Source organism: Bombina bombina, chromosome 6 (genome assembly GCF_027579735.1).
Source record: "Bombina bombina isolate aBomBom1 chromosome 6, aBomBom1.pri, whole genome shotgun sequence".
Taxonomy (NCBI): Eukaryota; Metazoa; Chordata; class Amphibia; order Anura; family Bombinatoridae; genus Bombina; species Bombina bombina.
Genome location: NC_069504.1, coordinates 209,259,890 through 209,273,429, shown reverse-complemented (window position 1 = coordinate 209,273,429; position 13,540 = coordinate 209,259,890). Strand labels below are relative to the sequence as shown.

The window sequence follows — 13,540 nt, the reverse complement described above, 5'->3', positions numbered from 1 at the left end:
TTATTCACCCTTTTTCCTCTCCTGCAGGAGCAGGATTATTTTTTGTTTGCAAAAAGTATGGTGGTTTGAGACCATGGGGCCAATTTATCAAACCATCAACCACAAATACGCTGGAATTCCGCAGCGTAATTGTGGAGAGCTTGATTCCCCTTATTTATCAAACCCTACAGACCGGCAAAAGTAGAATTTTGTGACGTAACATACGATCTGCCGGTCTCAGTCCGACACAGATCGATGCTTACGCCATTACAGATGTTCTGAATGCAAATTCGGCACTATCTGACTACTTTTGTAAGTTAACAAATTTCTTCCAGGTACGCTCAGCACTATTCCGGCCCAGCATACCTGGTTTTCAATCCGCTTCCCTGGAGGCGGTGGATGCCATAGGAATCAATGGGAGTCTGAAAGCAGCGAAAGCTTATGTTCTCTGCTGACCGATATCCTATTGATTCCTATGGGAGAATAAAGTTATGTTTACACCTAAAACCCTAACATATACCCCGAGTCTAAACACCCCTAATCTGCTGCCCTCTACACCGCCACCACCTACATTATACTTATTAATCCATAATCTGCCGCCCCGCCACCGCCGCCACCTACACTAAATTTATAAACTCCTAATCTGCCGCCCCCGACACCACCGCCACCTACATTATACTTATTAACCCCTAATCTACCACCCCCGACACCACTGACACCTACATTATACTTATTAACCCCTAAGCTGCCACCCCCAACACTGCCGCCACCTACATGATGTTATTAACCCCTAATCTGCCCCCCTACACCACCGCCACCTACATTATGTTATTAGCCCCTAATCTGCCGTCCCCAACGTCGCTGCCACTATATTAAATTTATTAACCCCTAAACCTAAGTCTAACCCTAACACCCCCTAACTTAAATCTAATTTAAATAAATATAAATAAAATTACTATCATTAACTAAATTATTCTTATTTAAAACTAAATACTTACCTGTAAAGTAAACGCTAACGGCTAGATTTAGAGTTTTGTCGGTAACGACCCGCGTATCTAATGCTAGCTTTTTTCTGGCCGCACCTTTAAAATAACTCTGGTATTGAGAGTCCACAGAATGGCTGCGTTAGGCTCCAAAAAAGGAGGTAGAGCATATTTAACGCAACTTCAACTCTCGATACCAGAGTTGCTTACGGACGCGGCCAGCCTCAAAAACGTGCTCGTGCACGATTCCCCCATAGGAAAAAATGGGGCTGTTTGAGCTGAAAAAAATCCTAACACCTGCAAAAAAGCCGCGTTCAGCTCCTAACGCAGTCCCATTGTTTGCTATGGGGAAACACTTCCTACGTCTGCACCTAAAACTCTAACATGTACCCCGAGTCTAAACACCCCTAACCTTACACTTATTAACCCCTATTCTGCCGCCCCCGCTATCGCTGACCCCTGCATATTATTATTAACCCCTAATATGCTGCTCCGTAAACCATCGCTACTTACATTATCCCTATGTACCCCTAATCTGCTGCCCCTAACACCGCCGACCCCTATATTATATTTATTAACCCCTAATCTGCCCCCCCACAACGTCGCCTCCACCTGCCTACACTTATTAACCCCTAATCTGCCGAGCGGACCGCACCGCTATTATTATAAAGTTATTAACCCCTAATCCGCCTCACTAACCCTATAATAAATAGTATTAACCCCTAATCTGCCCTCCCTAACATCGCCGACACCTAACTTCAATTATTAACCCCTAATCTGCCGACTGGAGCTCACCGCTATTCTAATAAATGTATTAACCCCTAAAACTAAGTCTAACCCTAACACTAACACCCCCCTAAGTTAAATATAATTTTAATCTAACGAAATTAATTAACTCTTATTAAATAAATTATTCCTATTTAAAACTAAATACTTACCTGTAAAATAAATCCTAATATAGCTACAATATAAATTATAATTATATTATAGCTATTTTAGGATTAATATTTATTTTACAGGTAACTTTGTATTTATTTTAACCAGGTACAATAGCTATTAAATAGTTAAGAACTATTTAATAGCTAAAATAGTTAAAATAATTACAAATTTACCTGTAAAATAAATCCTAACCTAAGTTACAATTAAACCTAACACTACACTATCAATAAATTAATTAAATAAAATACCTATAATTTTCTACAATTAAACCTAACACTACACTATCAATAAATACATTAAATACAATTCCTACAAATAAATACAATGAAATAAACTAACTAAAGTACAAAAAATAAAAAAGAACTAAGTTACAAAAAATAAAAAAATATTTACAAACATTAGAAATATATTACAACAATTTTAAACTAATTACACCTACTCTAAGCCCCCTAATAAAATAACAAAGCCCCCCAAAATAAAAAAATGCCCTACCCTATTCTAAATTACTAAAGTTCAAAGCTCTTTTACCTTACCAGCCCTGAACAGGGCCCTTTGCGGGGCATGCCCCAAGAAGTTCAGCTCTTTTGCCTGTAAAAAAAAACATACAGTACCCCCCCCCAACATTACTACCCACCACCCACATACCCCTAATCTAACCCAAACCCCCCTTAAATAAACCTAACACTAAGCCCCTGAAGATCTCCCTACCTTGAGTCGTCTTCACCCAGCCGAGCCAAATTCTTCATCCAAGCGGAGCAAGAAGAGGTCCTCCATTCGGTAGAAGTCTTCATCCAAGCGGGGCAGAAGAGGTCTTCCATCCGATTGAAGTCTTCATCCAAGAGGCATCTTTTATCGTCATCCATCCGGAGCGGAGCGGCAGCATCCTGAAGACCTCCGACGCGGAACATCCATCCTGGCCGACGACTGAACGACGAATGACGGTTCCTTTAAATGACGTCATCCAAGATGGCGTCCCTCGAATTCCGATTGGCTGATAGGATTCTATCAGCCAACCGGAATTAAGGAAGGAATATTCTGATTGGCTGATGGAATCAGCCAATCAGAATCAAGTTCACTCCGATTGGCTGATCCAATCAGCCAATCAGATTGAGCTCGCATTCTATTGGCTGTTCCGATCAGCCAATAGAATGCGAGCTCAATCTGATTGGCTGATTGGATCAGCCAATCGGATTGAACTTGATTCTGATTGGCTGATTCCATCAGCCAATCAGAATATTCCTACCTTAATTCCGATTGGCTGATAGATGGGTGGGTTTTACTGTTGGGGGGGTTGTTTGTATTTTTTTTTACAGGTAAAAGAGCTGATTACTTTGGGACAATGCCCCGCAAAAGGCGCTTTTAAGGGCTATTGGTGGTTTAGTTTAGGCTAGGGTTTTTTTTACTTTGGGGGGGATTTTTTTTATTTTGATAGGGCTATTAGATTAGGTGTAATTAGTTTAAATTTCTGTAATTTGTTTATTATTTTATGTAATTTAGTGGGGGGGTTTGTACTTTAGATAATTGTATATAATTTAGTTAATTGTATGTAATTTATTTAATTGTAGTGTAGTGTTAGGTGTTATTGTAACTTAGGTTAGGTTTTATTTTACAGGTACTTTTGTATTTATTTTAGCTAGTTAGTTATTAAATAGTTAATAACTATTTAGTAACTATTATACTTAGTTAAAATAAATACAAACTTGCCTGTAAAATAAAAATAAACGCTAAGATGGCTATAATGTAACTATTAGTTATATTGTAGCTAGCTTAGGGTTTATTTTACAGGTAAGTATTTAGTTTTAAATAAGAATAATGTAGTTAATGATAGTAATTTTATTTATATTTATTTAAATTAGATTTAAGTTAGGGGGTGTTAGGGTTAGGGTTAGACTTAGGTTTAGGGGTTAATAAATTTAATATAGTGGCGGCTACGTTAGGGATGGCAGATTAGGGGTTAATAAGTATTATGTAGGTGGCGGCGATGTAGGGGGCAGGTTAGGGGTTAATAACATAATGTAGGTGGCGGTGGGCTCTGGGAGCGGCGGTTTAGTGGTTAATAATTTTATTTAGTTGCGGCGGGGTCCAGGAGCGGCGGTTTAGGGGTAAAACAGTATAGTATAGTGTGGGTGCTTAGTGACAGTATACGAATAAAGCTGGGAAAAAGCCAAAGAGCAGCGAGAACGATGATGGTTAGTTAACAACAGTCCGCTGCTCATCGCCCGGTACTTGGTGCGCGGCTTTTTGACAGCTTTTTTGGTAAGAACGTATTCAAGTCCGCGGCAGCGATGTTAGGCAATCTTAGGCGAGCGTTTTGGTCTCGGCGAATGCAAGTAAGTTGACGGGTTGATAAATAGGGGCCCATGCATTGACTACAGAGCTCTGAACAACATCACGTTTAAGAACTGTTATCCTATCCCCTTAATCACTGAACTTTATGACTCACTCCAAAATGCTTGTTACTTTACTAAGCTTGATCTTCGTGTGGCATACAACCTCATTCATATCTACCCAGGACACGAGTGGAAGACGGCCTTCAACACAAGATCGGGTCATTATTATAATAATAATAATAACTAGTATTTATATAGCGCCTTTCTCCCAGTGGGACTCAAAGCGCTTTTTCAGTGCTCGCTCTCGGAATTAACCAAATCGGCAGCTGAATAGTAATAGCTGTTATTATACATATTCACTGTATAAATGTTGATAAACTACAGACAGTAAGAGCACCAGGGTAGTTGACTCTCACATCAGACTGTGAAGTGTTGCAAGAATATTTTGCACAGAAGACTAAATACACAGAATGCAAAAAAATGTAAAAGCTTAGAAATAACCAATGATATGCTTTTCAATCCCTGTTAACCTGGGACTGAATATTTTAAAGTGTGCATTTGCCGGTTAGAACAGTGTTGTCATGACTGGCATCTTAGCTTGGGTATAAAATTATGTTATTCTGAAAGGCAGAGGTGGCACATTTTTAAAGTTACTGCCATGCTTGTAGAATCTATAGTTCCAAATGTTGGAAATAAGTTGTCAGGAGTCCGTGTCTGAGCCAGATGTGCTTTCCCTACTAATTTCAATCTGTAAGGAAGGCAAGTTGTCAAGGTGACTTTTTTTCTATCTGATTTGTTCCTTTTCCTTAATCAGAGCACCCCAAGCTTGCTGCAGAACAGAGTCATCCTCTTCCTGTACAGAAGTAGTGACTTTTTCAGATTTTTCACTGGGTTTTTCCTTTTCTTTAGTTGCTGTTCCTAAATGGTTCCATAAACTTCCTGATTTTTTCTCTTTGCTGTCCGAATACAGCCCTTTTCCTTCTTGCTGTTTAGGGAATCCCAGACGACAGTGGAAATCCGATAATGGCTCTTTGTGGGAGGAGTGAACACTGTTCACAGGTTTTCTTATTTCAGGAGAATGAGGCCTCTTCCCTAGCCTCTGCCTCACATCTGACTTTGTTCCCCTGCTTGAGACCCTGTTTACTGTGCTCTGCCTGTTTTCCTCTAACAGCAGTCGCACATCGGCTGGCTTGTCAGACTGGGATTTGCTGCCAATGTGATTTCTTAGACTGTTTCCTTCTGATCACAAAGAATTCCTGATGGTCTTCAGCTGAGACTCCACCTCATCTGCATATATAGTCATTTTCATGCTTTTTTTGGGTGATGGGGTGGATATCATCTTCAGTTCCAAGTCATAATCCATCTCATCAGAGTCTGATGTGCTGGCTGCTGAGCACCGCGCTCCTTCCCGCTCACGCTTAAACGCCTGCAGCTCATCCCTATATTCAACCACTACACGATCATCTTCATCCATGTCCTCTTCTTCCTCCTCCTCCTCTTCAATAGGTTCCTCTGGAACATTTATCAAACCCGAGTGTAGGTGCTTGTATGCTGGAGTTAAACGATCATCTCCAATAAATGTCCTCTTCTTAATTACATCCCGCTGGATACGACGTGAATGATATCTCTTCTTCCAGGAGTTACTCAGGATCCCCTTTATGCCCCCATAGTTTGGATTCTCATACATCATATAGTACTGACTTCTTCGTGCTGCTCCCTGTTCTTTCTTGTCATCTTCTGTAGAAAACCTCATGTACAGGTGATTTCCTTTCACTAACTTCAAAGAAGGCCGTAACTCATTTTGGAGTATGGAGTCCTCCTCAGCTTGGGAAAGTTTATCCAGCAATGGCATTGGTTTCTTTTCAGTTTCCACTTCTGTGTCACTAGGATTATCTTCTTCCACCTCTCCCTCCTCCATCTCATCACCAGAGCTGTCTGCATGTCTGTCCATTTTAGATTTTGAAGTGGTGCTCTCCTTCACCTTCCTAGTTTTACTCTTCAGGTCAGTGGGCATCGAGGTTGTGTTTAATAGAGCATGAGTGGCACTTACTTCATCGAGCCAAACTACATTGCAAGATGAATCATTCAGCCATTCAATAAAACCAGGTGGGTATTGTTTAAAGAATCCAAAGATATCTTGGGTGCTCATATCCTCCACAACAGTGATATAAATTGCTTCTAGACAAACTTTTGGGATTGCTTTTCTCACAATTTCTCGGTCCAATACAACATTCCTCTGATGGTCATCAACTTCTGCATGGAAATGGAAACGCTTTGCTCTCTGTTCCTTTTTCTCAATTGCTTCCTTGGTAGTGACATCAATCCCAGTTTTAAATGTTCCTGCCTTATTCTCATATCGTCTGGTGGTTTCCGGCACGACCTCCCATGATAACCTCATCATCGGTGTGGCCTCCAGCTCGACCTTCCTCCACTTCTATGGGCTCCGGGTCCGTACCACCTCCGCCCGATTTTACAGAAACTCTTAGGCTCTCCACAGCAGCCATCCAATCTAAACCACCCCACCGGGCCGACAACTAGCAAAGGTAGCAAGCAGGCGTGAGTCTCTCACTCTTAGGTCATAGCGTATGAGGCCAAGTGGGCTAGACGGGCCAGAGCACATGACCTATTATAAATACTTAGTGATGCCTTTTGGGTTGTGCAATGCACCTGCTGTCTTTCAAGCCTTTGTCAATTATGTCTTCCGGGACCTCCTTAACTGTACTGTCATTGTTTATTTGGATGACATCCTCATATTTTCTACAACCTTAGAGGAACATAATGAGCACGTAAAACAGGTGCTTCTTCTGCTAAGAAACAATTCTCTAGTAGCTAAGCTGGAGAAATGCGAATTCGACCAAGTCCGTATCCAGTTCCTCGGATATGTTATTTCTAAGAAGGGTTTTGCCATGGATACTACGAAGCTAACAGCAGTTCTGGAATGGCCTCAACCCACCACTTTGAAGGAACTACAGAGATTCTTGGGGATCTCTAATTATTATCGCAAGTTCATAAAAAAACTTCTCCAAGATTGTTGCTCCCCTCACTGATCTCACGAAACGAAACAGGGACTGCAAGAATTGGCCTCCAGCAGCTACAAATGCTTTCTCTCTCTTAAAGAGGGCCTTTGCACTGCTCCAGTATTACACCATCCTGATCCAGATATGCACTTCACCCTAGAGGTTGATGCCTCGGAGATAGGAGCTGGTGCTGTCTTGACTCAAAGAGAACCGTTAACCTCTAAATCGCATCCTGTAGCCTTTTTTACCAAATGTTTTTCCCCTGCAGAGAGAAACTACAATGTGGGGAATCGGGAACTCTTAGCCATTAAAATGGCTCTTACTGAGTGGCGACATTGGCTAGAGGGAACTACCAACCCCATTCAGATTCTTATCGATCAGAATAACCTGACATACTTGGAAACAGCTCATTGACTTAATCCCCGACAGGCCAGGTGGGCCTTATTCTTTTCTCGCTTTAATTTTACAGTCTCTTAAGAACAAGAAGACTGACGCACTTTCTAGTCAGTTTCCCCACTCTAATGCCTCTTCTGAAGCTCCTATCAAACACATCATTCCTTCCTCCGCTGTGATTGCTCAACTTAACACCTCTCTACTGAAGAGATTACAACGTGCTTAATCAAGGAAACCTCCCAAATCCCCTACAACTACTGAGATCTTTTTTGTACCTATTAACCTACACACTCCTGAGCTATCCTGGTCCCATGATAGCAAACTATCAGGTCATCCTGGTTTGACAAGAACCTTTAAACTTATTTCTCTGCATGTTTGTTGGTCTACAATGAATTCCGACTCTCAAGATTATGTCAAGGCTTGTCAGACTTGTGCTGCCAATAAAACTCCCTGATCTTTACCCCATTGCTTACTTCAACCTCGGACCATACCCAAACAACCCTGGGCACACATAACCATGGATTTTATTGTGGACCTCCCTCCTTCTGACCGTCATATGGTTATATGGGTTGTGGTGGATGGATTTTCCAGGCTTGCTCATTTTGTGCCCTTGGTCAACTTACCTACTGCCCAAGAGTTGTCAACTCTGCTTCTTCTTCATGTAGTATGTCTTCATGGTATTCCTGTAAATATTGTCTCTGACAGAGGACCTCAATTTATTTCCACCTTCTGGGATCTTTTTGAAAAATAATTGGGACCACAGTTTCCTTGTATTCCGGTTATCATCCCCAGACCAATGGTCTGACGGAGACAATGAATCAAGATCTTGAAACCTATCTTAGAGCTTATGTCGATTCCCAGCATACCAATTGGTCTGGACTGTTGGCCTTAGCTGAAGTGGCAAGAAACAGTCATTGGCATTCGTCTTTACTATGCTCCCCATTTCAAGCTGCAGCAGGTTACCAACCCCGCGTCTTTCCACTTTCAGCTCAGTCTACAGGGGTTCCTGCTGCTGATCGTCTTTTCACTGACCTTACTATTTATTGGCAGCGTATACGCTCTCAGTTACATTCAGCTGTCTCCAGATACAAGCGGCATGCCGGCCATCATCGAGCTACTATCCATGCCTTTGCAATAGGTGAGCGAGTCTGGCTCTACACGTTCACTTACTTCAGCCCTGTTTCATATTGGGTCCTTGCTACATTGGTCCCTACAAGGTCCTCAAAATACTTTTTCCTATGGCCTACAAAGTGGCCTTACCCAGAACCCTGCATATCCATCCAGTCTCCCACATCTCTCTGCTCAAACCCTACATCACAAAAAGATTTAACCTCCTCCTCCACCACTCTTGGTTCACGGCAAACCGTAGTATGAGATTGCCAATATCCTGGACTCCAGGTACAAATGCAGGCAATTGCAATACCTCGTGCACTGGAAGGGTTATTCTGTGGCGGATCGTTCCTGGGTTCCTGCCCATCATGTGCATGTTCCTTCTCTAGTCTCCAAGTTTCATACTGCTCACCCCACCAAGCCTATTTATGGTTCCAGAGGTACCCTTTGAGATGGGGGCTCTGTCACGCTGATCTGCTCCGTTCCTTGTGGCCGTTGCCACAGATGCAGGCGGCTGTTTCTGGTTGCCATGGCCATTGCTATGGAACCGGTGATGCTCTGGGTGCACTTGCTGCAATGTTATTCCTCTGAGCCTCCTGGAACTGTTCCTTGGAGCGAACCTGGGAATATGTAAGAACCTCTGTTCCTTACTTATAGGTGTTACTGTTTGTGCTCCTGGGTGCTTATTTTCTGATTAGCCCCTGAACTGCTGATCACCTTATTGTTGCTGAACTCTGCCTGTCTCAAGACTACTCTCTAATTAACCCCTGAACTGCTGATTGCCTTATTGTTGCTGAACTCTGCCTTCTCAAGACCAATCTCTGATTAACCCCTGAGCTGCTGATTGCCTTATTGTTGCTAAACTCTGCCTTTCTCAACTACTTTCTGATTAACCCCTGAACTGCTGGTTGCCCTATTGTTGTTGAATTGATTCTTGATCTAAAATGATTCTCCAGCACAGCAAGATCCTTCACAAGATTCTAAAACGGTTATTTTTGCTATACGTTACCTACATTTCTGTATGTGAATGGGAGGCAAATCTAGTATAACATTACATGACTTGTTTTCAGATGCATTTACACTTAATATGTATTTCATATTAATTTATACTTTGGATTATTTTTATAACATTTATCTTACATTTTCTATTATGTAATTTAAATGTATATAGAGTCTTTATACAGTTGTACATTATGTATTGTGATTTTACAAATTCTGATTATGCTTTGACAGTTTCTCTGTAACTTTAACAAATAATAGTCATACTTTGCATATTTATCTATATCTTTTACAAAATACATCACACTTTGTATATGTTTTATTTAAACTAAAACTATCAGCTTCAGTTTCTTAGAGAGTTTCATTACTGTCTAGATCCCTGAAGTTTAAAGATTCTCTAGTTTAATGAGAAATTACAGTGCAGACTCCGGAACTGAACTCACTGAATTCTATAAGAAAAAGAGTAGAACTAGGAAGTCCCAGAAAGATAAGAGATGCCTTCAATAAAAAGTAATTAGGCTCTATGGGATACATAATTTCACAGGGGAGAGTGGAGTTTATAGGAGACCACCTGGGACTGCAGCAAATACACATTACCTTGAAATATTTTCACTACAAATTAACTTGCTTTTCCCTCTAGTTTAGTAGATGTATTAATTGTCTGCTAGCTATAAGTGTATTGGGAAATTTAGGCAAACTTCACAAGCATAAAGTAGATTAGATAATTCAGTGACACCAGCTTGTGAGAAATGCTTACATCATTTCATGATAATTGGGAGAGTGCTGCAGACATACAGTGAGAGCTCCAATGTTTAGCCTAGGGAACTCCCCTACCCCTCCCACTTTCTGAAGCTGTCATTTTTTTTTTTACAATAGAGCAAATACAAAGTTTAATATCATTTGTAAAAGTATGGCACTAATTTGTGAAAGCAACAAAGAAATGTTTATAACATAAAAATTTGTAAAATTACGGTTGTATATAAATCTAAATGCATTAAAATACAAAAGAGAAAGTGTCAAGTTTAAATGTAAAAATACTAAAATTACCTAACCTGAAATGTAAAGTAATATAAAATACAAACCACAAAGTGTAACAAAACTCTCATGTTATGCAGAGCTATGTTGAACTGTTCTTGTTTCTCCTTCACATACAAAATGTGCCTGTCATGAATCTTATGAGAGATCTAGCAGTACTGGAGGATACATTTAGATTGTCTCATCTAAGCTAAGAGTCATATATCATCTCTCTAGGACTTCCAGGTTCCATCCTTTTTTATAGCATTCAGTGAGTTCAGCCTATGTGAAGAAAGTACTATAATTTTCTCAAAGCAGCAGAATCTTTTATGGACATCAATTATTTGGTTATCTATAATTAGTACTGTTGTTTTGCATTAATTTGCTGTTTGTTTTTAGTTTATTTTTTGTTATTGAGAAGGGGAAGACGTGATATCCTTCATTTTCTCTTAGACAACAGAAAGGGTGTGCAGTTAGAAATGAATGCTAGTAGTGAAGGTGAAACACACAGCTACCTTGTTTTGCTGGGTATCATTCACCGCTTCTGATCAGTTTTACTTCTGATCTAGTAATGTTTACAGCAATACAAAAAAATGCTTCAATTGCAATATTTTTTTCTAACTTTAACTTAAGTGAGGTATTTCTGTGTGTGTAACCAGTAGCTGTAAAAGTTCACATGTAAACAAAGAATAACTGCTTGTTGCTCATTGGCCTGTGTAGTCACACTTTCTCAAAAAACACTTAGCTCATGTCATATATGCCAGCTGCTAAATCAGAGAGAAGTTTCAAAATTAGCTGCATGTTTCACTTTTGCTTTGACAGCTTATTTTTTGGTTGGATGAAGGTCTGTGAAAATCCATTTTAACCCCACTTGAAAATCCTGTTAAACCACTTTTTTTTTTTTTCCATATTTTTTTCTTTGATTTTTTATGTATTTAATTAGAGTTCAGGTTTGACTCTTCTTATGAACTGGAATTACTTATAAAACAAAGTAAAATATCATATAAGATATTCTAAAAATTTAAAAATCTAAGAATCTAAGGTCTAAGAATGTTTATGAACTGGAATCCAGGCCATAGTCACTAGAAATAAAAACAGAAAATCCAAGTCATCTTTTGTGTGCAATATTCAACCAGTGACAACATATCTCAGAAATAATTGTTTTTGTGAAAACACTGCAAAACAAGGTAGTTTATTTTGCCTTTGCTGTCAGTTTAACTAATTAAAGTTGAATAATATTTGGCCTTGATGGACATGTAAATGGCATAATCAGTCAGGTTAAATATAATGTACACTCCAGTGAAAAAAGAAAATGAATCATGGTAAAAGTTATACTTAAAGATGCAAAATGTAACAGTGTGAATGCTTTACGCTGTACTAAAGAACATATGAAAGCAGCCACCAAAAAAAATATATATATATAGAAATTCAATAATTAATTTATTCTAATTTGATAGCTCCACTAAAAATTTTGCTTATTTCTGCCTGTAAAAATCCCTCCTTAGTTTATTCTTACCATTTATAAAATATTCTGTTTGCTGGCCATTATATTGCTTACTGCTGCAGTAAGTTATCTATTTTCTTGGTCATACCTATCTAACATTTAATGCAATGTTACTTTTTGTGAATACCTTTGATAGTGATAGCTAAGGTGCCTATTACTCATTGAACCCCATTTATGAAGCTGTGAATGCAGCTTTAGGGCCTGATCTTTGCAGGTTTACACGAGTGAGCCTGAAATGCTAGTTAAGTATCTGTGGTCTTACCTCTCCTCCAATTGAAAGGGTTATGAAGTTAAATCATCCCAATACCATCTGATCAGGATGATTGACAAGCCCTGCTCTCTCATGCAATTGGTTGTGCAAGAGCAGGGGCCATGGCTGCACAAGCAAATGCTTGTTCAATTTTTACTACTAGCCTGGTGATTCTACACAAACAAGGCTGCTGCATGGATCATTGGCTAAAGCATCCAAGATATATAAATACAAAACTTTAATCAATAATCCCCCAAATTAACTTTGCTTTCTAAATTGCTATACATTTACATTGTCTTCCTGTTAATGTGCTGAAGATTGGTATATGCATTCTATGGGGCCGATTTACTGTGCCGCGAACAGGGCCAACTCTCCCTGTCTCTGTGCGAGCCTTCAGGTTCGCCGAAAACAGGAGTTATAAAGCAGCAGTCTTAAGACCACTGCTCCTTAACTGGGTCCACCACCTCTGAGTGGCGTACAGCAATCAAACCGATCGAGTACAATTGGGTTGGGTTGATTGACACCCCCTGCTAGTGGCCGATTGGCCGCGAATCTGCATGGAGCAGCATTGCACAAGCACTTCTCCAGAACTGCTTGTGCAATGCTGAATGCCAACAGGGTATGCTGTACACATTCAGCGATGTCTGTCGGACATTATACGCTACATTATACGGCCCCTAAGTATAGAGTGGGTTGGACCTTTATAAATATCATTACATTATGGATCATCTGGGACCACTTTATATGTCACTACAATACAGCAAAGATTAGGAAGGGGATGAGAAAAAGGTATGAATGGTAGGATACAATTGTATAAATCATTCTTTCAAATAACTTTAATTAAAAAAAAAAAAAAAGTATTTTTTATGCTTGAAAAATTAAGATTGCATTGATTCAGTTTAAAAAAGCATTATTTACCATCACTTTAATAATGTGCGCACATGCACTTTTAAAGATGATTTATATACATACATATAAGATGGTTTTTTTCAGTAAAAATATACATATTAATAATCCCCTAT

The 13,540-nt window shown here is 39.7% G+C and overlaps 1 pseudogene; it reads right to left on the bottom strand.

Moving 5' to 3' along the window:
- Positions 1–4,586: 4,586 nt before the first annotated feature.
- LOC128665007 (nuclear cap-binding protein subunit 3-like) lies at positions 4,587–6,735 on the bottom strand (annotated as a pseudogene).
- Positions 6,736–13,540: the final 6,805 nt, after the last annotated feature.